Source organism: Trichosurus vulpecula, chromosome 4, assembly GCF_011100635.1.
Source record: "Trichosurus vulpecula isolate mTriVul1 chromosome 4, mTriVul1.pri, whole genome shotgun sequence".
NCBI classification, from domain to species: domain Eukaryota; kingdom Metazoa; phylum Chordata; class Mammalia; order Diprotodontia; family Phalangeridae; genus Trichosurus; species Trichosurus vulpecula.
Window position 1 is genome coordinate 410,233,162 of NC_050576.1, and position 27,243 is coordinate 410,260,404.

Sequence of the window (27,243 nt, forward strand, 5' to 3'; positions counted from 1 at the left end):
TTGTCTTTCACCTGCCAGTGGTATATTAGTAACCAATAAATGTTACAATGCACTTTATATAATCTTTTTGTGGAGGGTGGTAATTTTCTAATGAATATAGTATTGAACTGTGCTGGTGTGGAGTGAGCAGAGAATTATCGATTGAGGCAAGACACAGCTTCTCCAGAGGATATTTCTTCCACATGTAAAATAGTAGTTTTGTTTCATATTTTTCCCCTAGCTAGTTCAAAAGAAATTGGGAAAAGAACAATAGAAAGAATAATTATTAAAAAGTTATAGCTCTTTCAGAAAGGTTCCTATCAGATTATTGAACTTTAGTATAATTAAATTTCTACTACTGCACTAATAGCATTTCTTATGAATTACTCCTCTCTCCTTCAGCCTGTTTTGCTTATTGTTTTCCCCTTCTTTTCTTCACTATGTGTGTCTGATAATCTGAGCAGAGATCCCAGATGGTTGGGGGTGATTTTTTTTTGTTTTGTTTATTATTTATAGACTGTCCTAGATTCTTTTTTGACTGTGCATTATAAATGATTATTAACATAATTATAGGATGATTGGCAGTTCATGAGACTAGAATGTAAGAAAAGGAGATGTTCCCATATTATAATAAGTTAAATATTATATTCCTTTGAAAATGCAACTATATATGTATGTACATATATACATATATATATATATACACACACACACAAAGCGTTTTAATCTCAGAATTGTTTTCATTTCTACGACTGTATTTATTCACATCCTCAAATGATCTTAACATTGCCAGGCTGTGATCCAAATTTAGCAGTCCATTAGAAATGGATGTTTCATAATTTCTTTTTTTTTTTTTTTTTTTTTAATGCAATTTATTTATTTAACATATTTGGTTTTCAGCATTGATTTTCACAACAGTTTGAATTACAAATTTTCTCCCCATTTCTGCCCTCCCCCCCCACTCCAAGATGGCGTATATTCTGGTTGCCCTGTTCCCCAGTCAGCCCTCCCCTCTATCACCTCCCTCCCCTCTCATCTCCTTTTCCCTTCCTTTCTTGTAGGGCAAGATAGATTTCTTCGCCCCATTGCCTGTGTATCTTATTTTTTAGTTGCATACAAAAAGTTTTTTTTGTTTTTGAACATCTGATTTTAAAACTTTGAGTTCCAAATTCCCTTCCCTCTTCCCTTCCCACCCACCCTCCCTAAGAAGTTGAGCAATTCAACCTAGGCCACACATGTATTATTATGTATAACCCTTCCACAATATTCATGTTGTGAAAGGCTAACTACATTTTGCTCCTTCCCAACCCATCCCGCTTTATTGAATTTTCTTCCTTGACCCTGTCCCCTTTCCAAAGTGTTTGTTTTGATTACCTCCACCCCCATCTGCCCTCCACTCCATCATCCCCCTGCCTTTTATTTATTTTTTTTTTATCTTCCTCCCTCTTCTTTCCTGTGGGGTAAGATACCCAACTGAGTATGTATGGTATTCCCCCTCAGGCCAAATCTGATGAGAGCAAGGTTCACTCATTCCCCCCTCACCTGTTCACTCCCCTCCTCTCCTAGAACTGCTTCCTCTTGCCACCTTTATGGGAGATAATCCACCCCATTCTATCTCTCCCTATCTCCCTCTCTCAGTAAGTTACTCTCTCATCCCTTAATTTCATTTTATTTCTTTTAGCTATCTTCCCTTCATCCTCAACTCACCCTGTGTCTGCTCTCTTTCTTTTACATATATATATATATACACATACATACACATACATACATATACACATAGATACCTGCATACATACACATTCACTTATATATATACATAAACATATATATATGCATATATATATATGCATATTCCCTTCAACTACCCTAATACTGAGGTCTCATGAATCATACTCATCATCTTTCCATGTAGGAATGTAAACAAAACAGTTCAACTTTAGTAAGTCCCTTGCAATTTCCGTTTCTTGATTACCTTTTCATGCTTCTCTTGATTCTTGTGTTTGAAAGTCAAATTTTCTATTCAGTTCTGGTCTTTTCACTGAGAAAGCTTGAAAGTCCTCCATTTTATTGAAAGTCCATATTTTGCCTTGGAACATGATACTCAGTTTTGCTGGGTAGGTGATTCTAGGTTTTAATCCTAGCTCCATTGACCTCCGGAATATCGCATTCCAAGCCCTTCGATCTCTTAATGTAGAAGCTGCCAGGTCTTGGGTTATTCTGATTGGGTTTCCACAATATTCAAATTGTTTCTTTCTGGCTGCTTGCAGTATTTTCTCCTTGATCTGGGAGCTCTGGAATTTGGCAACAATATTCCTAGGAGATTTCTTTTTGGGATCTATTTGCGGAGGCGATCGATGGATTCTTTCAATTTCTATTTTGCCCTGTGGCTCTAGAATATCAGGGTAGTTCTCCTTGATAATTTCCTGAAAGATGGTATCTAGGCTCTTTTTTTGATCATGGCTTTCAGGTAGTCCAATAATTTTTAAATTATCTCTCCTGGATCTATTTTCCAGGTCAGTGGTTTTTCCAAGGAGATATTTCACATTGTCTTCCATTTTTTCATTCCTCTGGTTCTGTTTTATAATATCCTGATTTCTCATAAAGTCACTAGCTTCCACTTGCTCCAATCTAATTTTTAAAGTAGTATTTTCTTCAGTGGTCTTTTGGACCTCCTTTTCCATTTGGCTAATTCTGCCTTTCAAGGCATTCTTCTCCTCATTGGCTTTTTGGAGCTCTTTTGCCATTTGAGTTAGTCTGTTTTTTAAGGTGTTGTTTTCTTCAGTGTATTTTTCAGTATTTTTTTGGGTCTCCTTTAGCAAGTCATTGACTTGTTTTTCATGGTTTTCTCGCATCCTTCTTATTTCTCTTCCCAATTTTTCCTCTACTTCTCTAACTTGCTTTTCCAAATCCTTTTTGAGTTCTTCTATGGACTGGGGCCAGTTCATGTTTTTCTTGGAGGCTTTGGTTGTAGGCTCTATGACTTCGTTGTCTTCTTTAGGCTGTATGTTTTGGTCTTCTTTGTCACCGAAGAAAGAATCCAAAGTCTGAGACTGAATCTGGGCGCGTTTTCGCGTCCTGGCCATATTCCCAACCAACTAACTTGACCCTTGAGTTTTTCAGTGGGGTATGACTGCTTGTAGATTACAGAGTTCTATGTTCTACGTTTGGGGGGGGAGGTGCCAGCTCTGTCAGAGCCGCACTCCTCCTTCCCCAAGGACCCCCAGTCCAGACTGGGCTCAGATCTTCGGCAGGCTGTGCACCCCTGCTGTGATCCGCCACTTAATTCCCCCCCCCAGGTGGGCCTGGAGCCGGAAGTAACAACAGCTGTAGCTGCTCCACCTCCGCTGCCCCCGGGGCTGGAAGCCGAACCGCGAACTCCTTCCACTCCCGCAGCTTTTCCCACTAACCTTCTCCGCAGTCTTTGGTGTTTGTGGGTCGAGGGGTCTGGTAACTGCTCACGTATTCAGGGCGCTAGGGCCCCCTCCGCCCGGCTTCTGATCTGGATCGTCCACGCCGCTCAGGCTGGGCTCTGCTCCACTCCGTTCCCAGCTCCCAGCTCCCAGCTCCGTGTGGAATAGAGCTCACCCAGAGACCATCCGGGCTGTCCTGGGCTGGAGCGCTGCTTCCCTCTGCTGTTCTGTGGGTTCTGCCGTTCTAGAATTGGTTCAGAGCCATTTTTATAGGTTTTTGGAGGGACTCGGGTACGGAGCTCACTCTAGTTCGTGCTTACCAGCTGCCATCTTGGCTCCGCCCCCTGTTTCATAATTTCTAATGTTCTTATTGCATAATAACTTGTCACTAACTCATGACTCATGAGACTTGAATCTAAAACATATAGTTACTAACCAACTTCTGCCAGTATAGTCTACTATTTATAGGGATGGAAACCATTACTCATAATTCAACTAAAATGGCTTAAACCTAGTTGAACCTGAATGATTTTAAGGTCTTCAAACGTCTCAGCATCCTCCACCCCTAATTGACATTATGGGTCTCTGACAGAAAGCCACACTAGGTTCAGGGGATCTGTACTCACTCTGTGCCCATGTACCCATGGCTCATAATCCCCTTTTATGTGCTTACATTTAACAGCAAGCCAGGGAACAAAATTAGTTCAAAGTAGTGATATTTAATAAAATGCTATAATAATAAAGGTAAAATCTTTCCACTTTGCGATAAATGATAAAATGGATTAGTTCATCATATATTGGCCAAATGTGTCCAACAACTAGTCTTTGAAAACATTTTTATAAGGAGATTTCAGACTTTGTCATCTTCAGGTTCTACACAATTCCAAAATCTGTCCTTTAATGTCTTCTAGCAACTTCCCCATTTCTTTTCCAATTTGGGCATGTGCCAATAGTATTTCGCTTTCGTGACTGATTACAAGCTTCCTATGATTCTTTTCTTGGAAAATACCCCTTTCTTAGAAAGGCTCTTAACTTTGTTCTGTTGATCACCGGTTGTGTAAAAGATCCAGGCTCAGCGTCATACACTGGGAATTCCAGAGGCCTGTCAGTATTTTTAGTTGTTCTTGCTCCTCAAAAGTGCTTTTCCCTCCTCTTCTGTGTTCAATTATAACAATTTTCTTTGGATACTTTGGATGCTGATTAAGAAACTTTTTACTCTATATATTATAGACTTATCAATGGTAAAAGGCCTGGTCATTAGTTTCCAAGTATCCTCCAGGAATTTTATCTTACCAGGGATTTTAGAATAGTCTATTTTTTCAGATAACTTGCAGAAAATAGGCTGAATTTTGTCCTCATATATTTTAGTATGTGCTACATATTTTCTCAAAGTATCTTTAGCCACTCACAAAGTGCTCCCAATAACCTTATTGCGAAAGTCATAAGATACTACTTTAACTACTGGCCTTTTGTGTAAGCCTACATGTTGTGGACAAGTTGCCTAAGCAGAAACCATCTATACTGCTCTAATCTGAGCTTTCATGCTCAAAATGGAAATAGTAATGTTAAATACTAGCACTTAAGCATGCACCTACGCAAAAGTTACCTTAAAGCAACTGATTTGTAAAGGCTACATCAGAAGCTAGTTGTCTAATTACTGTCTGGAAATAAAAGGAAAATAATGCCATATTTTTTCTCCAGTGGATCATTGTCATACTTGAGCAACCAAACTGTAGATACTGGATAAACCCTTACAGCGTAGGCATGGATGTGCTGTGTGACCTGTATCACTGGAGAATACCCATATCAGCAGTATCACATTTCAATTCAGTTTTTACATTTATATATCTGAGGTCTGCAAAGTGCTTTCATATACATTATCTTATTTAACCCTTATAACCACCTTGTGAGATAGCACAAGTGTAATCTCTATTTTATTGATAGGGAACCTGAGGCTCCGTGATGTTGTGACCACAGCCTATATAAAATTTCATTCTGTCATCTATTCACTTGCTAAACAATTTCCCTAACAGCCCCATAGACTAACATTTCTATTCTGCTCAGAAATCTTTCTGTATGATCTATTTTCCCTAACCCTATGACTATCACTGCTTCAGATACTATGTTTTTCTATGAAGAAGTTAGATACTTTATCAATGTGAAATCAACATTTTATTGTAATAAAAATTCCAATACAAGAAATGTTTCACAGCAGAAGTTTTGCAATGTTAAAAATTTCACTTCTTCAAAACAAAATCCTAGGCATACATTCAATAATGCATACATTCAATTGCTTTTTCCTCTCTGAAGTAGCCAATTGCAGCTCAGCATAATACAATCAAAACAAATGCCACACCTTTGCAATTCCCTCTTTTTTCATGTGCTGCTGTTTTCTTTTTATATATCAGCACATGCTACTTTTAATATGCTTTCTTTTTATGTATCAGTGTATGCTACTAAATTCTGACCTTCAGATCTTGGAAAACTTCAAGAAGGAGGGTAGAGAGTCACTGTTGCATATCCTAGTCATTTTCACACGCTGTACATAGATGTCAAATTTATTTACATCACTTGGGCTGGTCAAATTTGTTTATATAACACACATCTCTGAATTTTACTTCCAGTGATTTTGATTTTTACAAGCTGAAGTGCACTAAACTAAACAGAACAAAATAAGCAATGCACAAAAGTGTTCAGCTCAAATATGTGCATTCAAACACTGCTTCTGTTTTAAGATACTCAATGGATCTCTCATCTCGCTGGTGTACGTGTTCCATCTGCCCAATAATCCAGATTTCAACCTGCTTCCCTATCCTTTGTGACTCTTGTATGTCTTCCCATAAATTCATTAGAGCGGTCCACCCAATAAGGTGGGGGCTCTTCTTAATTTTCTTCTACACTGTGAGGATACTAGTGGAGCACAGAGTCATTCCTTGCTTGAATAAAAGTATCAGTACATCTTCTTCCCTCACATTTATAATGTGTGGGAAAGCATACAGATAGCAACGAATGTTCTATTTTCAACATCAACAACTTGTTTAAATTATTAAAATTGAAAGTGCGTACCATTTTCCTCATTTTTATTTTTCTTTTAGATTTGTTTTAATTTCGATCTTGGTTCTAAGTTGATGTTCTGACTGAATTCCACAATAACATCATATATTTTATGTTGTAATGTAATCTATTTTTGTGCCATTACTCAATGCTTGCCTTGTCAAGTACTTTCTTATTTTTTTCTCAAGGAATGCATTTGTGATCTGTAGACATGGGTTTCTGTGTATTTTACAATTGCTTTGTTTGTCCCATTTCTTCTTCCTGATGCACATGTAATAGAGTCAAACAAGCAAGCTAACCTTTAGGACTGTAGGCCATTCCATGTATGATGGAATTGTATGTGTATTCCAGCTCAGTGATGAAATTCTTTGCACTTTAAATGATACCCTGGGTGGTCTCTTGGCTCTCTCTTTGCTTGTATCAGGGACAGTTTAAAATGGAAAGACAATTTCTTACTTTTTCTTTATTATCTATCTTTCTGTCTCTGTGTGTTTCTGTATCTCCATTTCATTTGTCTCTCTGTCTTTCACATTCTTTCTCAACTCTGTCCCTCAAGTGCCATGGATCTCTCTGTTTCTTGGACTTCCCACAGAGAGGGAAAGGGTATGTTCCTCTCTCCCCTTGGACTCATGACCATTTTTACACGACATCAAACTTTTATGTTACCTAGTAAAACATAAGCCTGGGCCTTGAGTAGCTGATTGGTTTTTTCCTGTTTTGTGTTTCTTTAACTGAGCATAAGTGACCTAACAACAATGCTGAGATGATCATTTCTAATCTTTCTTAGAAGCAACTTTTCGGGAGTAAGAGGTTCCCTTAGTCAGTACCAACCATCCTACTAAATGATGCTTCCTTTGCTTTTTAGAGGAAAAAGATGGACACCAATATAAAGGTGAATGAGGATAACTCCTGATTTGCTTTATCAGAAGATGGGCTAATATAAGAGGGTTATTTTGACAGTGAAGAATGAAGGTGAATCAGTCTTCATGTTTCAATGTTTTAAATATCATTCTCCAACAATATGACAGTAGTTATAAAATATTACTTATTTCTATCCTTGTCCATTCATGTTTGTGAGATGTGTTTTGGGTACATCACACACCCTGAGGTGACTATTCTCACTCTCAACTAAGAAAAATCAGATTCTCAGATGAAGGCTAGCTAGCTATGTCCCCTCAGGGCTCTAGAGATAGCTCTGAGGGGTTAGGGTATTATATTTCTAATGCTATCACTCACGAATTCCCCCAGTATGTTTCCCACTGTGATTATTATCTACATCAACTGGTCAGTCAGACCTAATAAGCATTTAGAAAGGATTATTCACTAAAGAAGTATAATAAGAACCATTGTCAGAAACATGTTCCAAAAATTCTGTGAGACACCCTCCCACCAGTAGATACAGAGTCCGGGGTAAAGTGAGTTCAAGATAAGAGGACACATTTGGCAAAAGGAGTAATTCAAGCTTCTATAAGTACTTTTGCTTGAGCTCTCAATATGTTCCCAATAGCTAAGGTGAAGCTTTTCTGATGGGCTTTTTATAGTGCCTTGGATATTTAACCTGTTTGCCTTTGATTCTTGAAAATGACTCAGCTGTCAGCTGATGCAGGGATGCTGTGAGACTGTGGATTGGAATGTGGGAAGTCCTCTAGATCTCTGAAATTTGAGATTTTCCTCTACTTCAAGGTTGGGTGGAACAGAGACTGAAGCTCAAGGCTCAGTTCCTCTCCACCAGTTGATTTCTTCTTAGAAGTGAAGCTGTAAAATTCTCTATTTGCTCAAATCACTCAAGTTCTTAACCAACTCCCTGTTTTATTCAGGCACCCCAAGGAATTACTAAGTTTCCTCAGACAATCCAAACACACTTCTTGTGCAATGTCACTTTTACTGATCAAAGACTTTTTCACACCTGGTCTAAAGCCTATGTTGATTCAATGAGATGTGTTCTCACCTTATTAAGGTATCAGGGCACAGTATTTTTTCAACTACTTTTAAATGGGGCAAAGTGATCTGATTAACTCAATCAACCCCTGTTTTATATAAGATATGGAACAAATAACTAACTGTCCTAGATCTGATCTACATTGTACATTGAGTACCTTTCTCCTTCCTTTAGGAAGAATCAAACCCAAGTTTGAAGTGGTTCTCTCTAAGGTTCCAAAGAGCCAAAGAGTTCAAGAAAAATAACAGCCTTTCTTAAGGGCAAGTATCCCCCAGGACTGAACCTGTTACAGATCTAGAAGCTCTTTAGAGGGAGAAAGCAAGTACCCCAGATCTCCAGACCTGACTGTGTTATTATATATATATTACAACATGTTTCTCAGATACACATAAGTCATTAGTAGTTACAGCATTAACAAAATATACCACACAATGCTTATTTTATATTATAACTACTTAATCACAAAAAGGATGCTTAAAAATAAGAGTGGTTCATCTTAAGTTACCACTTATCCTCACTACAACTGTGCCCACTTTTACATTAAAATCACCAAATGTTAAAGTATATGCTGATTTAAATTAGAGGATCTTATTGAGGTCTTCATAGTATTTCGCAGGCTCTTCATCCTTTGTAACAGATATTGGTGATTAGGCTACAATCATTTCAATAGTGTTCTTTTGCCAAATGTTTATCATAAGCAACGCAATGAAATTGATGCTTCTTGTTGCCTTTGAATGCTCAATAAAATCAGTTTCTACAATTCCTTTACTCATTCTCCAATTCCTTTTCAGAAATACTCTGAGTCATTTCATTTCTACTTCCCTCTATCTTCTGGTTTCATTTATACTAAGAATATTAAGATTGATATGATTCACTTCTTCAATAGCATATCCGTTCATCGATCACTGGTCAAGGATTTCACAAAGATCTTAAGATAATACACTTAAATTTAGACAGTTGTCTTACAAAAAAGAAAAAAACAGCAACAACAAAACACAGCACCTAGTAGGACCAGAGGATTTAAGACTAGATGAGACCTTAAAGATCATCTCTTTCTACTCTCTTATTTTATGATTGAGGAAAATGAGACCCAGAGAGTTTAAGCAACTTTCCCAAGGTCACATTAGCTACAGAAAAAAGCAAAGATGGAATTTAAATTCATGTCCTCTAAGTTCATCAAGTACTGACTTGTTAGGTGTAATAGGTGGAATATCATATCTCAAAAATCTGTCTGGATGCACTGGCTGCCACCTGCAATTCTACCATCCTTAAGCTTGAGATTTTGTTACAGGTTAAAAAAGGCATTTTATGCTTTTACCATTCCTTTACATCTTATTTTGAAACATCCTTCATAGGAGTGTGGCAAGAGAAAGTAAGAGACACCAGAAAGAGCAATGTAAACACTACTACAAGGCCAAAAGAAGCAGAATGTTTAGGCTGGTGTCTCTCACAGAAATACATTAAATACTTTCAGATTTTTCCCAAAACTGCTCTTAATTCTTGTCTCAAATGTCTAACATTTAAAAAAATTCCTGAATAGATAAATGTTTAAATGAAATAAAGCTCAAAATCAATAAGTCATTTTATACTTTCTTACTACTCACAACACTAGATCACTTAGATCTACGTGGAATTTCAGGTATTTTGTATCTCCTTTATAAGAAATTTCCTCATTATATGATCACACAAATCTGAAGTTATATAACATAGCATTTGTAAATCAATCTTTTAAAAGATAAAATGCTAGTTATGTAATATTCTTTCACTCCCCTTTACTTATATCCCAAGTATCCCATTTTTATTTCTTAGTTTTAGGGTTTTTAAGGTTTATGTATGTCCACATCTGGACTGATATTGCCAAATAAAATTGATGAATTGATGGCACATCATGGACACATACTGACATACTACAGTCTGAGCTTGCATTCAACACGCATTTCAGTAATCTCACATCCCTCTCCTCATTTCAATCATATACACCATCACTTCCCAAACTGATTTGTACCCAATTTCCTTATATAGTAAGGAGTTTATCAAAACATTAACAAAAACTTGCTAGTTGGAGGCGGAACCAAGAAAAGGCAGTGAGTCCCCTGAACCCTCCCCCAAAACCTTCTGAACACTTTTAAATAATTCATTTCTGGAGTGGCAGAACCCACCAAAGGATGGGACAAAATAATTTTACAGCCAAAGAAAACTTAGAAGGTTGGCAGGAAAGATCTATTGCAGTCCAGCACATGCCACATTAGCACAGACCCAACACTAACAAACCAGGAGCAGCTCATTGGAACCACTGAATCAGCATCAACAGCAGCTGTTCCTGGAGCTCTCAGCCTACATTTGGTAAGGGGGTTGAACGCTAATCAGCAGGAGATCACAGGGGTCTCTTTGCTGCTAGCGTGGGGAGGGCTCTGTTGTTTTGCCTATACACAGATCTGGGTCAAAGTTCTGGGTAGGAGTCCCAGGGCAAGTCGGAGCTTATGGCTACAGTGGAGCAGGGACCCCCATCAGAGTTCCAGGGCAAAAAAGAGTGCTTTTGGTCATTCACAGACCAGAGCACAGGCCAAGAAAGCAGTAAATAAACCCATGTTTGGATCATACTACCTTGGAAAAACTGAAAACTTACAGGTCCCTAGAAGTATCTCTGACATCAGCTGCACAAAATCCCTGAAGCTTGGAACAGTGTGCCCTCCAACCACAAACTAAGGCCCACTTTAACAAAGAGTTAAAAGTCAAGAAATAGACTGTAAAATGAGCAGATAACAGGAAAAAAACCCTCTGAACATACAAAGTTACTATAAGAACAAAGAATATCAAACACACACTCAGAAGAAGATAACAAAAGCAAAGCTCCAACATCTAAAACCTCCAAGCAAAATATGAATTGGTCACAATCCATGGAAGAGCTCAAAAAGGATTCTGAAAATCAAGTAAGAGAGGTAAAAGGAAAATTGGGGAGAGAAATGAGAGTGATGCAAGAAAATGATGAAAAAAGAGGCAAAAGCTTGGTAAAGAGACACAAAAATAATATTGAAGACAAAACTCCTTAAAAAATAAAATAGGCCAAATGGTAAAAGAGGCAGAAAAAGCCAATGAGGAGAACAATGCCTTGAAAAGCAGAATTGGCCAAATGGAAAAAGATGCACAAAAATTCATTGAAGAAAAAAAAACCCTTAAAAATTAGGATTGAGCAAACGGAAAAGGAGGTACAAAAACTTACTGAAGAAAATAATTCCTTAAAAATTAGAATTGAACAAATGGAAGCTAATGACTATGAGAAATAAAGAAACAATAAAACAAAACTGAAAGAATGAAAAAATAGAAGACAACATGAAATATGTCATTAGGAAAAAAAAACAACTGATCTTGAAAATAGATCCAAGAAAGATAATTTTAAAATTACTGGATTACCTGAAGGTGATGATGAAAAAAAAAGAGCTGAGAAATCATCTTGCAAGAAACTATCAAGGAAAACTGTGCTGATATTTGAGAACCAGGGAGTAAAACAGAAATTGAAAGAATCCACCAATCACCTCCTGAAAGAGATCTCAAAATGAAAACTCCCAGGAATATTATAACCAAATTCCAGAGCTCCCAAATCAAGAAGAGAGTATTATAAGCAGCCGGAAAGAAATAATTCAAGTACCTTGGAATCACAGTCAGGATAACACAAGATTTAGCAGCTTCTACACAAAAGGCTCAAAGAGTTTGGAATGTGATATTCCAGAGGGCAAAAGCTAGGATTACAACCAAGAATCACTTACCCAGCAAAACTGAGTATAACCCTTCAGGGAAAAAATGAACATTCAATGAGCTAGAGGAATTTCAGGCACTCTTGATGAAAAGCCCAGAGCTGAATGGAAAATTTGACTTTCAAATATAAGACTCAAGAGACATATAAAAATGTAAACAGGAAAAATAAATCATAAGGGACTTAATAAGGTTAAACTGTTTACATGCCTACAGGGGAAGGAAATACTTTTAACTCCTAAAAACCTTCCTCATTATTCAGGTAGTTAAAAGGAGTATATATAGACAGAGGGCAGTGTGGATTGAATATGAATGGATGCTATCTAAAATAAATAAATAAGTAAATAAATAAATAAAATTAAGGGATGAGAAAGAGGAATGAAGTGTGAGAAAGGGAAAGGGAGAGGTAGAATGGGGTAAATTATCTCACATAAAATAGGCAAGAAATAGCTTTTGCAATGAGAAGATGGGGAATATGGGGGAGTTAGTGGACTTTACTCTCATCAGAATTGGTTCAAAGAGAGAATAATATACACACTCAATTGGTTATAGAAACCTTTCTTACCCTACAGAGCATTAGGAGGAGAAGGGGATAAGAGAATGGAGATGGGGGTGATAGAAGGGAGGGCAGATTGGGGGAAGTGGTAGTCAGAAGCAAAACATTTTAAAGGAAGGACAGGGTGAAAGGAGATAGAGAATATAATAAATGGGGGGGATATGGGCTGGAGGGAAATACATTTAGCAATCATAACTGTGAAAAAAAACTGAAGCAAATTTCTCTGATAAAGATCTCATTTCTCAACTATGTAGAGAACTGAGCCAAATTTGTAGAAATAAGAGCCATTCTTCAATTGATAAATGATCAAATGATATGAACAGATTTCAGATGAAATAACCAAAGCTATTTATAGCCATCTGAAAAAATGCTCTAAATCACAATTGATAGGAGAAATGCAAATTGAAACAATTCGGAGGTACTGTCTCATACCCATTATATTGGCTAATAGAACAGAAAAGAAAAATGACAGACAATGGAGGGGATGTGGAAAAAATGAAACACTAGTGCACTGTTGGTGGAGTTGTGAACTGATCCAACCATTCTGTAGAGCAATTTGGAACTATGTCCAAAAGGCTATAAAACCATGCATATCATTTGACCTAACAATACCACTACTAGGTCTGTATTCTAAAAGAGATGAAAAGGAAAAAAAGGAAAAGGACCTATATGTACACAAATATTTATAGCAGCTCTTTTCTTGTCCCAAAGAATTAGAAATTGAGGGGATGCCTATCAATTGGGGAATGGCTGAACAAATTGTGCTATGTCAAGAAATTAGCAGAATGCTCTCAGAAAAACCTGGAAAAGACATACATGAGTTGATGTAAAATGAAATGTACTGTGTACAAAGTAACAGCAATATTGTAAGATGATTAGCTGTGAATGACTTAGCTATTCTCAGCAATACAACAGTCCGTGACAACTCTGAAGGACTTTTAATGAAAAATGCTATCCATCCCCAGAGAAAGAAATTATGCTATCTGAATATAGATTGAAGCATACTTTTAAAAATTTTCTTCATTTTTCTTTAGTTTTTTTTGTCTATGTTTTCTTTCACAACATAAGTAATATGGAAATGTGTTTTGCATGACTACTATATCAAATTGCTTGCCTTCTCAATAGGGGAGGGATGCAGGGAGGGAAGAAGGGAGAGAATCTGGAACTCAAAGTTTTAAAAAAGAATGTTAAAAATTGTTTTTACATGTAATTGGATAAAAATAAAATACTAAATATTAAAAAAAAACTTGCTAGTTACTGTACTCCAGAAAGTAATCATTCATTTCCCAGTTGACTAAGTCAAGGCTTTTATTTGAGTGCCTAATCTCTCAAAAGGTAAGCTTAAAAAATACTCTTACTAGTTTCCATATTTGGAACACACACACACACACATAAACACTGTGATATTCTACCCTCAGGAAGTCTAACACTGTTTCTAGATTACTAGGCTATGTGCATCATCTGAAGACATCACACCTTCTGCCAAGAAAAAAAAAAATGGCCAGACAGAAATGTGCAAATGCATGTTTATCACTTGAGGTGATTAACTCCATTAACAGAAAAAGGTGTGAGAAGAAATGTGTTGGGTAAGGTTATAGATACATCACTGTGTGTTTAACTAGCAATGTACACTATAACAATAAAGCATGAAAATACAAACAGTGCAAGCAATTTAATCTGTCACAAGAAAGATGAAAAGGATGGTGTCTGCATGATCCAGAAGGTGTTACAGAGCACATGCGATGAGAGAAGAAAAAAAATTCAATGAAATGTAGCTTTCTGCAATTAATTTCTTAGCAGTGACAAAACAGCATTGCTTTTAAGTATTTGTTTTATGTTAAATTGTGAAACCTAGAAGGCATATTTTCAACCTGTCCTCAGAAAATAACATACAAAATTATGTAATTGTTTTACATCTATAGTAAATTTTTCAGATCATGGCTGGTAACAAAAGAATAATTATATATAGCTAGAAATAATTTTGTCTGTTTTGATAAACTAACTTTAATCAGAAAATGAATACTGAGATAATGCGAACTTTTTTTCTAATAAATATCAATTCAGCTTTCTTCAAATGTACTTCTGGATTAAATATTTTATATCACAAAAAATTCCCTGGTCCAAGAGTCAACAAACCATACTTGTTTTCTCATACAGCCCATTAGCTAAGATTTTTAAAAAACATATTTTTGAAAACTTTATTCAATTTAAAGTATTTTAAGTATATTATTTAAAATATTAAAAAAAACATTTTTAGTTCATGGGTCATATAAAAACAGGCCTCAATCAATACTTGGCCTGAGAGTTGGAGTTTGTGAACCCCTGATCTATGATAAACCAGTAGGATAAATCCATGTCTTTTTGTTGGAGATACAATTTGTTTTCACCACATAGTAATTGGTGATCCAAAAAATATTTTACCCTCTTGATAAATGGACAGGTCATAGAGGACATCAAAGAAGTGTGAGGAAGAAAACCACACTGTGGTCTAGATTGCCTTTTTTAAAGGTCAGCTAAATAAATACTCACGATGAGGTTATATCATGAAGGGACAGGGGAAGTGCTTTTTGTTGACATAAACAGTAATTGATAAGGTTTTCCAGCATATTTTTGTAGAAATGCTGATGTATTACACTTAGGATTACTAGTTAGCTTTCATTTCCTTTCAACTTTTGCCTCTAGATAAGCTCAACTATTCCCAAGAAGAAACACTGATCAAGTACATTTGTCATGTGAGCAACTATAATAAGGTAATTCATCATAGTCTGTCAGAATTTTATTCCAGAAAGACTGCTGCATTTTTATCCTTACTTAAAAATCTGCTGTCACTCCTGCTGAAAATTTTGGTAGACATTTTGGACATGTTTAAAAGCCCTTCCAAACTGATAGTGGCAGATAATTAAGTTATCAGCTATCAAAGATTTTTTTTCACTCTCTGCAATGTGTATGACACCATGCACTCTTCTAGCAGGTTTAATCTGACCTGTTCACAGAGTATAATCCCTTGTTCTCTTCCTACCCCTCCTATGCCATTTAATAGTAGCCAATGACCAATGTAATTCACTATGACAAATGAAGTCTTCCTCAAGAGTCTAATTGAGCAATTTTGTTTTCCTTTGCAAGTCATAAAATCTACCATATTCTGCAATCCATTCACTAAAGCCTTAAGACATAGTATTTGCCAGAAGAAAAGATGGATTTGAGCTTTCATATAAACACCAAAAAAACAAACTCTACTTCAATGTAGTGATTTATATCAATGATATTTCTTATTTATTTTTATCAATTCAAATATTAACTGTATGTGAAATTTATTTAAAATATTATCAACTCAACAAACATTTTATATATATATTATTATATACAAAACATCATGCTATGCTTCATTTGGATAGACAATCTTCCAAATGTCTTAAAAATCTATTTTTCTTCTGTCCGTTAGTATTCTGAAACAGTTCAGAAGCAGTGCAACACAATGGAAAAAACTAACAAATATCAAAGCTAGACCTTAAAGTGAGGTCTTCTGACTCTTAGATCATTGCTATATGACACTGGGAAATTCCCTTAAAATCTTTATGCTTTCAGTTTCCTCAATTACCAAATAGAGATAATAATAAATCATAGAAATAAAGCATTGCCATTAGTAACTATTCCATAGGATTGTTGTGTAGACAGCACTTTATAATTTATGCAGATAAAAATGTTACCTATTATCCTCTAGTTATTTATATTTTATTGGACTAAAATATACAGTAACCATATTTTTCATTAACAATTATAAGACAAGATCATAGTAAACTATAGAAATGGAAATGTGGGGGAACCAAAAATCAATAAGGCATATTAATTTCACCTACCTGTCACAATGTATTATTCATTTTTATAATACTCATTATTGACCTTATTAATTGGGCAGCAAAGCATTCACAGGAGATAATAAAAATGCTGTTTTTAAACATTGTTATTAAACAGTCTTAATGAACTACATGTGCTGCTTATAATATGGAGCATTTATTGTTCTAGTCGTTTTAATTCTATGAGATTTATGTCATCTGCATATATTTTCCCAAGATGAATACATAGTGAAATCTGAATAAATCCACAAAACTCTGGTGTTTTGATGATTCTTCTCTCTCACCCCAAAATATTTATGGGAATACCTGCTGTGTTCACAGCATTCTTATCTTTAAAGACAGATTGGTAAGCTTCTTTGAGAAGTATTAGTGTTCACAACACCACAGGGTAGGAAGGTGGAGGTGAAAATTATTTACTCATCATAGGACAGCCAATTACATAGCATCAAAGGCATCTCAACATGCTTACCTTGTTCTGTCTTACCTCTTCTTTCCCATGAAGGAAGAAAGCAGACCCCTTATTTCAGTAGTGATCGTTTGCTACTTTCTACCTTTCATTCTTTACTTAAAACTCCACAGTCCCTTGCTAAAGCCCAGCTCTTTTAGTTGATTTAAATAAAGACTTGGATGTAGATAAGTTTGAATTGGATCAATTATTTGCATGCCTCCACATATTTCTGTCAGTTGATTAAATATTTATGCAATATCCTTAACTGATGGAGTACCTCAAATATACTATGACTTTCCCAGAAAGTACAGGCTCTCATAAAATATGAAAATTAATAAATAACATAAACATAGTGAAAAAATGTTTCGGCTACTCTTAAAAGTATTCATGTGAAAAATGTGAGAAGAAACCTGTTAATATTCCTGACACCATTTTCTCTCTTAGTGGGGGGGAGCCAAAATACTTTAACATCAGAGTATCCAAAAGGAAGAAAAATTAGGAAGAATAAATGACAGTATAGAAAGCAAAGATGGGAAGAGAAACTAGTTGGTTGGTCATCCTTTGTTCTTAAAGAGCACGAAAATGACATCACTATACTGTAGTCCAGTTTCAGTGTGTCAGACTGAGGTTGATCAGACCAGTACGAGCTCAAAATGTTTTACCACAGGTTGGGCACAAATAGTCCATCTTGCATTTCTTTTGAGCTAATTCAATTCTGCTTTGCTCACAGAGCATTGCACCTTCTCTGATGTGGGCACACCATGCTGAGCAGTCCTGTGCCAGTGTCTCTCATGTCGCACAATCAATTCCAAAGTTCTTAAGACAGACTTTGAGAGTATCTTTGCATTGCTTCTTCTGACCACCATGTAAATGCTTGCCCTGTGATGTCTCCATAAAATAGTCTTTCTGGCAAGCGTACATTTTGCATTCAAACAATGCAGCCAGCCCCTCTCTCTCAAATAGAGTTTGAACGCTTGGCAGTTTAGTTCGAGAAAGAACCTTACCCTGCCGGTGATCTTCAGAATCTTTGTAAGACAATTCAGATGCAAGCAATTCAGATTCTTGGCATGGCACTGGTATATTTTCCAGATTTCACAGGCATACAACAATTAGGTCAACACATCAGCTCTGTAGACCTTCAGTCTGGTAGTCAGCCTAATACCTCTTCTCTCTCACACTTTCCTTCAGAGCCTCCCAAACACTGAGCTACCTCTGTTAATGCTGTCATCAACCTCATTATCAATGTGTACATTCCTGGAAATTATACTACCAAGGCGAGTGAACTTATCCACAGCCTTCAAAACTTCTCTATTTGCTGTACCAATGGTTTCACATATGATGGTGTGGTGGTGGCTGATGGAGCACCTGTGTTTTCTTGGTGTTAATTGTTAGGCCAAAATTAGAACAAGCAGCAGAGAATTAATCCATTCTTTGTTGCATCTCAGCTTCAGAGGCTGCACTGAGTGCACAATCACCTGCAAACAGAAAATCATGTACCAACACTCCCTCCACTTTGGTCTTGGCTTGTAGCCTTTTTAAGTTGAAGAATTAACCATCAGTGCAGTAGCTGATCTTGATGCCATGTTCATCCTCTTTGAAAGCATTTAACAGTATGGCTGAAAACATCATGCTAAAAAGCACGGTATCAAGCACACAGCCTTGTTTCACTCCATTGGTGTGAATAGCCCAATAGCATTGTACATTTTCCAGAACCCAGGCAAACATGCTGTCATGCATTGTTCATTCATCAATTTCATGAAGAGAAACTAGACTAAACTAAATATACACGGAGAGGTGCATGCTAGCATAGTGATAGTTTTGAGGTCATCTAAGGAAGAATAACTTCTCAAGACATCTGAGAGAAGGTAAGATACCAAAGGATTAAGGGGAAAAAATCATGACATTTATTACTACTGAAAAATACAACTGACAAGAAAACAATAGGCAATGGATCATATGCTACTTTTTCATCTCTATAAAATGATTTTGAATGTAATTTCCACACTTATTGGGGACATATTTAATAAAAATAGAAGAAGAGAACAGGCAGAATCTTTCTAATGAGATCCTAAAGCAGTCCACAACTTCCCAGTTAAACAATTGACCCCAAAGTATAAAGAATGCAAAATCTTTGATGTTTGTTTCCTATGAAAAATTGATTTGATACGGAAGAACAAAAGGTGTTCTTAAAAGCTCTCCTTCAACATGGTATTTCCCATGCATACATTAAAATCTTTTAAGATTCATTGATTCAATAAGAGAGATAACTTTGTTCTAATCAAATCTCTGATAATTGATATAAATCATGTCTTCAAATAGGAAGCTATATGCTTACTAACGGTGTTTACAGTTGTTATGGAATCTTTTCAAAATGGAGATTTATTGAGTGACTGCTTGACTGACTTGAGTCCTAATGAGAGAGTGATTTCTTAGAGAAAGGGAAGTCTTTCATATGCAGACTGATGGACTTCCTGTTAATTGCCTGAGCCCGAGATTACCAAACAGCCTCCTAAATGAGATTAACAATCACTCCAAAGAGTTGAATGCTAGATTTCAGGATGAGCAGGTAGATAGAGTATCATTTTTATTTGGCCTGATATGTAGTTATATGGATAGCCCAAGGAATTAATTCATCAGTATTTTGGACAGACGCTTCAGATGAATAATGACTTGAGCCAAAAAAAAATGAAGAACAGGAAAACGAGAATGGATTGCCTTTGGGAAATTGAATAAGCCTTTCAATGACCCCAAGCTTCTCTCAGAAACTACCAACCATCTAATAATTCTATATAGCTGCAAATCATGAAATACCATAATCTCCAGAGATTCAGGACTGCAAATGATCCAAAAGGCAATGGAGAGATTTATGGTGGATTTTAATAGGGATCAGCATATTGCTAATGATAAATTACATGCAAACATTGGAAAAATGTATCTAAGAGATATATGACTAGAATAGGAAATGAGTAGGGCACATACCTAAAATGAGGGACACTTGTCATTCAGTCAAGGAACATATGTTAAGAACTATACCAGGTATTACACGTTAGATGGGGAGCTCAAAATATTTGTTAAGAAGCTTAAAAAGAAGGGACTTCAGCACCTTTGGTTTATTTCCTGTGGAGGATTTATGGGGCAAGAAGAAAAGAAATCCAGTGGATGAAAAAACTCAGACTCATAAGAAACCACTATAAGTCTATATTATACCAATATAAGACCAGCCTTTTAGGAAAAAAAATACACACACAATATTATATATGTAAACATATGTTATATAAATTCTAAATATTATATATAAATTATATATTACATATATGCATACATGAATACACATATATACACATATATATGCACATATATGACAATATAAAATATAAAGGATAAATTGTAGGGAAAAGATACTAGCGCAAGGAATATGGAAAGTTATGAAGCAGGCAAGAAACGAGAAAGTCCTAAATTGGGGCAACTAAAATGGGAGAAGAAAGGTATATATTGGTTCAAGAGCTATTGTGGAAACAGAAATTAATGAGATTTGTCAACTTGTTGAACATGAGGTGAAAGAGCCTAAAATTTTCAGCCTAGGAGATTAAGAGGATAGAGTTTGGGAGGAAGGAGAATTATCCAATTCCATAAGGCCACACTTTAAATATCAATATAACCTAAGTATCTCAGAATAAGAGTAAAAACCTAATGTTCTGAATCATTGGAATGTTCATTATTTTGTTGTTAACGACCAACAGTACAATTCATCATAGTCACTGTCTAGAAAAAGCAGGATTGCTGAAAGCTATATGGAAGCTGACCAAAGAACCTCATTCACCTGCTTTAGAAATATGCTAATTTTCAAACTAAAAGCAATGTCAATTTTCTAACCCATGCAGATTGATTCATACTGTCAAGGGAGTTTAGAACAAAAAGAACACATTTGAGAATGCCGAATTTTAAAGTGGAGACAATTTGTGTCTCAAAACAGTAAATCTACCATGGGAGCTATAAGAACAGCTCAACCAGTAGGAGACTCTTAAATACTTGACCCCTTTGCCACAGACCAATAAATCAGGGTGCCAGAGAAACAAAATGCTGTCAAGTTTGTGAAACACACTGAAGAGCAGTATTCAGAATATAAGTAGAAAACAATCAATTTTAGATTTCCAGTGAGAATGCTCCATAATAGATATACAATATTCTTTCCAGCTTTTCATCATCGTTAATTTTAATTATTCTTGACATCCTGTCCATCTGATTGATTCCTCGGAGGGATATAATGTTTCTTTTGTTCTGGGAAGAAGTCATCAAGAACATACAAAGATGCAAAATATAATTAAAACATGTGACTCTAGGAACCATATATAACTATTAAAATATAGTTCTCAAATTCAGATGTGACCAATATTGCTATGCAAGTCACTCTGATGCAGAACATATAAATTAATAAACATAGTTCTAAAATTATTTTATCGAAGGAAAAAAATCTTGCTATAAGATAAAGCTTACTTGTATCATTTTAAAGATAAAATATGACCTTTCCTTCAAGTTAAAATGAATAGATATTAACCAAATAGCTTTTCCTTTTTTAATTTTTGGGAAAACACCACATGACAAAAATTAAACAAAATAATCTCTGAATAAGTATTTTATAAATAATCAATTTATCAAAAATCAAATATAATTATCCTAGGACACAGGCATTAATATGCCCTGAATTATTTTGGAATTACTTTTTAAAAAATCTTCCTTTAAGTAAGGCATGCACTTTTTTGAAAGTATCTCCATTAAGATTTTTTCTTTATAAATAAACTTATTTGAACTAATTAACATGTTTCAAGCTTGGTATGCTTGATTTTTTAAAATTTTGTTTTGTTTTTCCCTAGATATCAAAAGCAGATTCCTAAGAAGTTAATCAAAACCTACAGGCTAATACAATCTGGTCATTACTGTAATAAGGAAAACCAAACTAACCATCTTATACATAACCACACCATAAAAAAATTTCAGGGTTTTAAAATATTCAGAGTAATGATGACAATATTTAGATATACTCCAAAGTGGGTAAAATAAAATGAAAATCAACAAAATCAATAACAATGATAGACACTAAAACATAAAGTTGTAGTCAAACAACTACAAATATCCTGAAAGGGAAGAAATAGGGAGGCACATGATCTCTAATGAGTTAGTAATTTAAGAAAATAAGCACAAGAGGGAGCAAATAAAACCATAGGATTTTAGAAAGGGATTTAGAAATCTTAGAGATCAATTAGTCCAAACTACACATTTTATAGATAAGAATTCTGAGGTTTAATAAGTTGTGACTTGCCAAAGGTCTATCTGTTATGGACCTGGTACTAAAACTCAACTGTTCCAATGCCAGGTCAAGTGTTCTTTGCACTACACTATGCTTAATGAAATAGTGCCATGAGTGGTAAAGAATAAAATCAAAAGAAACCTGAAATCCAGATTAAGCTGGTTATTTAAAAACACACACATATATAAGAAATGATAAAGAATGGTTTAATAACTATTCTGAGTAGCATCAAAGAAGGGATGGAAATATTTTTTGTGGGGAAATGCTAATGTATGCCTCAGAGATGAATGAATTACTCAAGACTTTTCCTTTTATCTTTTCAACTAAGTCAAACAGAACAAGTATTTATTAAGCACCTACTATGTGACTGGCATTGTGCTAAGCATTTCACAGATATCTTCTGTGACTGTCAAAACAACTCTGTGGGTTAGGTGCTATTATTATCTTCACTTTATAATTGGGCAAACTGAGTCATTCAGAGGTTAAGTGACCCATCAAAGTCACACATCTAGGAAGTGTCCAATTTCATATTTAAACTCAGGTCTTCCAGACTCCAGGCCTAGTGTTTTATCCACTGTGCCACCTAGCTGCCATCAAAAAAGAATGATCTTCAAATTTAAAAGGATATAATTAAGAAAAAAATTATTTGCAGATGAAGATAGTTTGAACATAATCTAGATTTCATTAAGACTTCTACTGAAATATGATTTCCTTGTGGTCAAGATGGAAAAACTAGAGAGGCAATCATTTAAGAATTCCCTATCATCCTTTATTCTTCTGGCATATTCAAAGTCACAGTTAAAAAAAAATGCCTGTGTCTTCTTTGTTCTTACCAGATCTTGGCTTCTCCCTGGTTAAGAAAATTAAGGCTATCTAATGCAAGCTCCCTCAATTGCATAATTTGCATTGCATGCACCCACCCATGCCTAATACCTTAAGAGGAAAAAAAATACTTAAATAGTACTAATAATAATACTAAATAATCTTTTCAAAGGTAGCTCTTTTACTTGCATTTTTATCTCATTCCTTCCTGTCTCCTCTAAGACCTTGATCTAGCAATCATCATATTTCTTAGTTGTATCTTCAATTTCTCTCAGTCCACTGACTCTGCTCTGCCTCTAAATATGCTTAGAACACTGTATTAAAAATTTTTAAATCCTTTCATTTAAGCATTTTAACTCCTCCAAAAAAATCATGTCTTCCTTCACTTTCATTGCCCAGTTCCTAGATGATGTAGCCTATTGTGTTGTCTAGTCACCTAGTGTAGGCTACTGCCTAGCAGCCTATTGTATTATCAAGTCACCATCAGCCTCAACCTCTTGTAATCTGGTGTTAGGCCTCATCAATCTACTGGAATAATAACTAATGATAACTAGCATTTGTACAGTGATAACTATGTGCCAGGCACTGTACTAAGCACTTTATGAATATTGTCTCATTCGACCCTCACAACAACCCTGTGCTGTAGGTGCTATTATTATCCCCTTACAGATGAGAAAACTGAGGCAAAGGTTAAGTGATTTGCCCACAGTCACATACCTAGTAAGTGTCTAAGACCAAATTTGAACCTGTTTTCCTGACTAGGCCTTGTCCTGTATCCACCATGTCAAATAGCTGCTCCTCAGTCACCTAATGACTGTAACCACCAAGTCAAACAGGATTTTTTAAAAAGCCTTCATCCTTCTTCATCTCTTTGCATTTGACATTGCTTTCTGCCCCTAAGCTCCAAGCTAAGATTAACTCTTCTTTTAACTACTCTTTACACGATACTGGTTGAATCCATGGTGTCAGACAACTTTATGATGTAGTATTAAAAAATTCCCTAAAAATCCTCTCTCTCTCAATTTCCTTGACACTAAATTCATGTAAATTTCTTCTTCCTTCTCTAATTTCCCATCTTGTTTCCTTCCCTAACTTCTCTTTCTCCAGTTTTCTTAATATATGTATCACCCAAAACTCAGTCCTGAGGCTGATCTCTTCTTTCTCTAATTATCAAATCTTACTATCATGTCTTCAAACATCACCTTTAAGCAGATTATTAAATCTATTTCTCTAGAATTGACCACTAATCCCAGATTCATATTTCCAGTTACCTACAGGTCATTTCTTTGTAGATATCCAGCTGCCATCTCAAACTAAAAATGTCTCAATTTGAAATCATTATATTTCTTCCAACCTTTCCCTTTGACTTTCATTAATGGTCATACTATTCTCCTAGACACCATGCCTACAAACTATAACTGCTGAGTCCTTCTTTCCTTTTTGTCTTCCAGTTGTCATAGCATGTAATAGTGGAAAGACCTCTAGCTTTGGAGTCAGAGGACTTAAGTTCATGTCTTGCCTTTTTTCACCTAATAACTAGCTGGCCTTTGGAAAGTCATTTAACCTTTTAGACTTCAGATTGTGTTTGCGTTGTGGTCTGTGAGCCCACCATCTCTCCCTACTTTAAACAAAATTGTATGTTGAGGGAATGCAAATTTTTTCCATCAGACCAATTAAAAAAAAACAAACTAAAATTTGTGAACTCAATGATAAGGTAAAGTGTTCCTAGGACATAATGGGGGTGGGGGTGGAGGAATCATCTGTTGGCCTTCAACTCTTAAGAACTATTTTCTGGGCTACTGGATTTCAGATATTAAGAACTAGTAGCTAAGTATATTGTCAGACTGACAAAGGAAGACTAGTATAGCTACTGAGGCTAATATCCAACATTCCAGGCAAGGCAGACAAAAGAAGCCAGAAAGGATACAATTATTTTTAATATTAGAAAAACATAAAGAGGAAAGTAAATCTATGGTTTCCTCTAATAATATAATTCTTTCAAAGGTAAAATATAAACAATTTGATGATTTTCTATCATTTTTAAGACTTCATTGTGTCTTCCTGTTAGTGTAGGTATTTGGACATTAAATGTATAAAAATAATTTGGACAAAAGACACTTAACATATCTATAAACTGTTCAAGGGCTTGCCATTTTATTCTTTTCTACAGCTGCACTTTATTTTTTCTTCACTACATCCAAGATTATTGATATAGAAATTTTAATTAAGTCCTTTTTCACTTAAAAGATTTTATTGTCACTTGTCTATTAAAGCAGTCACAAAATGTATCATCATTCACCTTAAATCACAGAGGATACAGACTGAAGTGGGAAGAAAAAAATTATTCTGGATTAGCTCTATCAGGGAAAAAAAAACACTATGAAAACTGTAAGATAGACAGAGCCACTCTCCCAAAAGCTTTGGTTGTTATTCATTCTCGGGTTGATTGGTGTTCCCATCATCAGTGTGACATCAGTAGAGCCCTACAAGGGAATTACAGTATTGCCAGTCCTCTGGGGCCACTATTAATACTATAAATTATGAATGTATTATTTTGCTGCCACTTTGGTTTTGAAGAGCTTATGTTAATTAAAGGCTAAGAAAGCACACACAGCACAATTATTTTCAATTAAGATTAAAATAATGCAGTGTGTCAATATAGTCAGCAATGGAAGTGATGGCTTAATGTGTCACTTCATTTCCTAGTCTATGTTATGCAACCGCGTCTGAGTGCCCGCTTTTGGTTCAATGCTTTATAAATACCAGACCTCAAGGTCCATCAACAATCAAGGTCCATTGTCTGAGACAGATGATCCAAATAAGTACCACATGTATTTATTATGTCATTCAAGAAATGGTTAAAGACTGTGTGTTAAGTGTGCAGTATGCTGCTTGGTCCTATGAACAATACAAAGTTAGAGATTATATTGCCCTTTGACCTCTGGGAGTCAGTCACTCATTTCTGGTTTTAATAAAAGACAAAATCAACTACTCTAGCATGAACTCAAGTAGAAAGACAGGGAAGTCAAATAAATTAGCTTATGTAAGTTAAAAACAAAATCTCAGAATCTTAGAATTGGAAAGAACTTGTCACCTATTCCAATTTGTGCCAGAATAAAATCTTTTTTTTTGTACAGTATCTATCTCAAACATGTGATCACCTATAACCTTTCCTGTAGATCTTCAGTGAGGGAGAACCAGGTACTTCTGGAAGCAGTGCATTCTACTTTTGGATATTTCTGATTATTAAGAAGTTTTTGCTTATATCACACTGAAGCCTTCCTTTCTGCTACATTGCCCACCCAGTGTTCCTAGTTCCGTTCTCTGGGGTCAAACAAAATTTAATCATTCTTCCATATAATAGCCCTTCAAATATCTGACAGTAGTAGCCATGTTTCCCTAAAGTCTTGTCTTTCTCGGGCTAAACATCTGCAGTGCCTTCAGGGAACCCCTATATGATAGGATTGATATATAGCACCTCAGCAGCCAGGGAAATGTCAGAGAAATTATAGGTCAAATGAAATCCGAAGAAATGTAAAATTCAATGTTTTTTCCATAATTTTAAAACCATATAGTTTTTCCCCCACCAACTAGAAATACTGCCCTCATTTTCCCTTGTAAAAATGAACCCAAGCAATATGCTTTATCTTTATCAGAGTACAATAAAACATTTATTCAGTGCCTACTATGTATCAGGCACAATCAAGTCAAAATCAGAAACTCAATATTTTCTAGTGTTACCACACAATAAAACAAATTTAAGCAGCTTTACTTCTGCCCATTAGAAAAGCACCAAATACCATGTTGCCAGAAAATTTGCAACATCAAGTGGTTTTGCTATACCTTTTAAAGTTGACAATGATACCCTATAATAAAAAAAACACAACAAATCAAGTTTCTAAGTACTAAAAATTATAGCCTTGATGTGATACTGCTATGTGCCACAATTTATTTTCCCACAAAGTAAGGCTTGTCATAAATACTTAAAAACAGAGTTACTATAAAGGAAATTTTATATTCCAGTTTATCTGACAGGCGAGACCATGCCACATACAGGTCTGGTCTCCTGTGACATTTTCTTGTATCCTGCCAGAAGTACAAATCTCAGCACTGACAGGAGATCTAA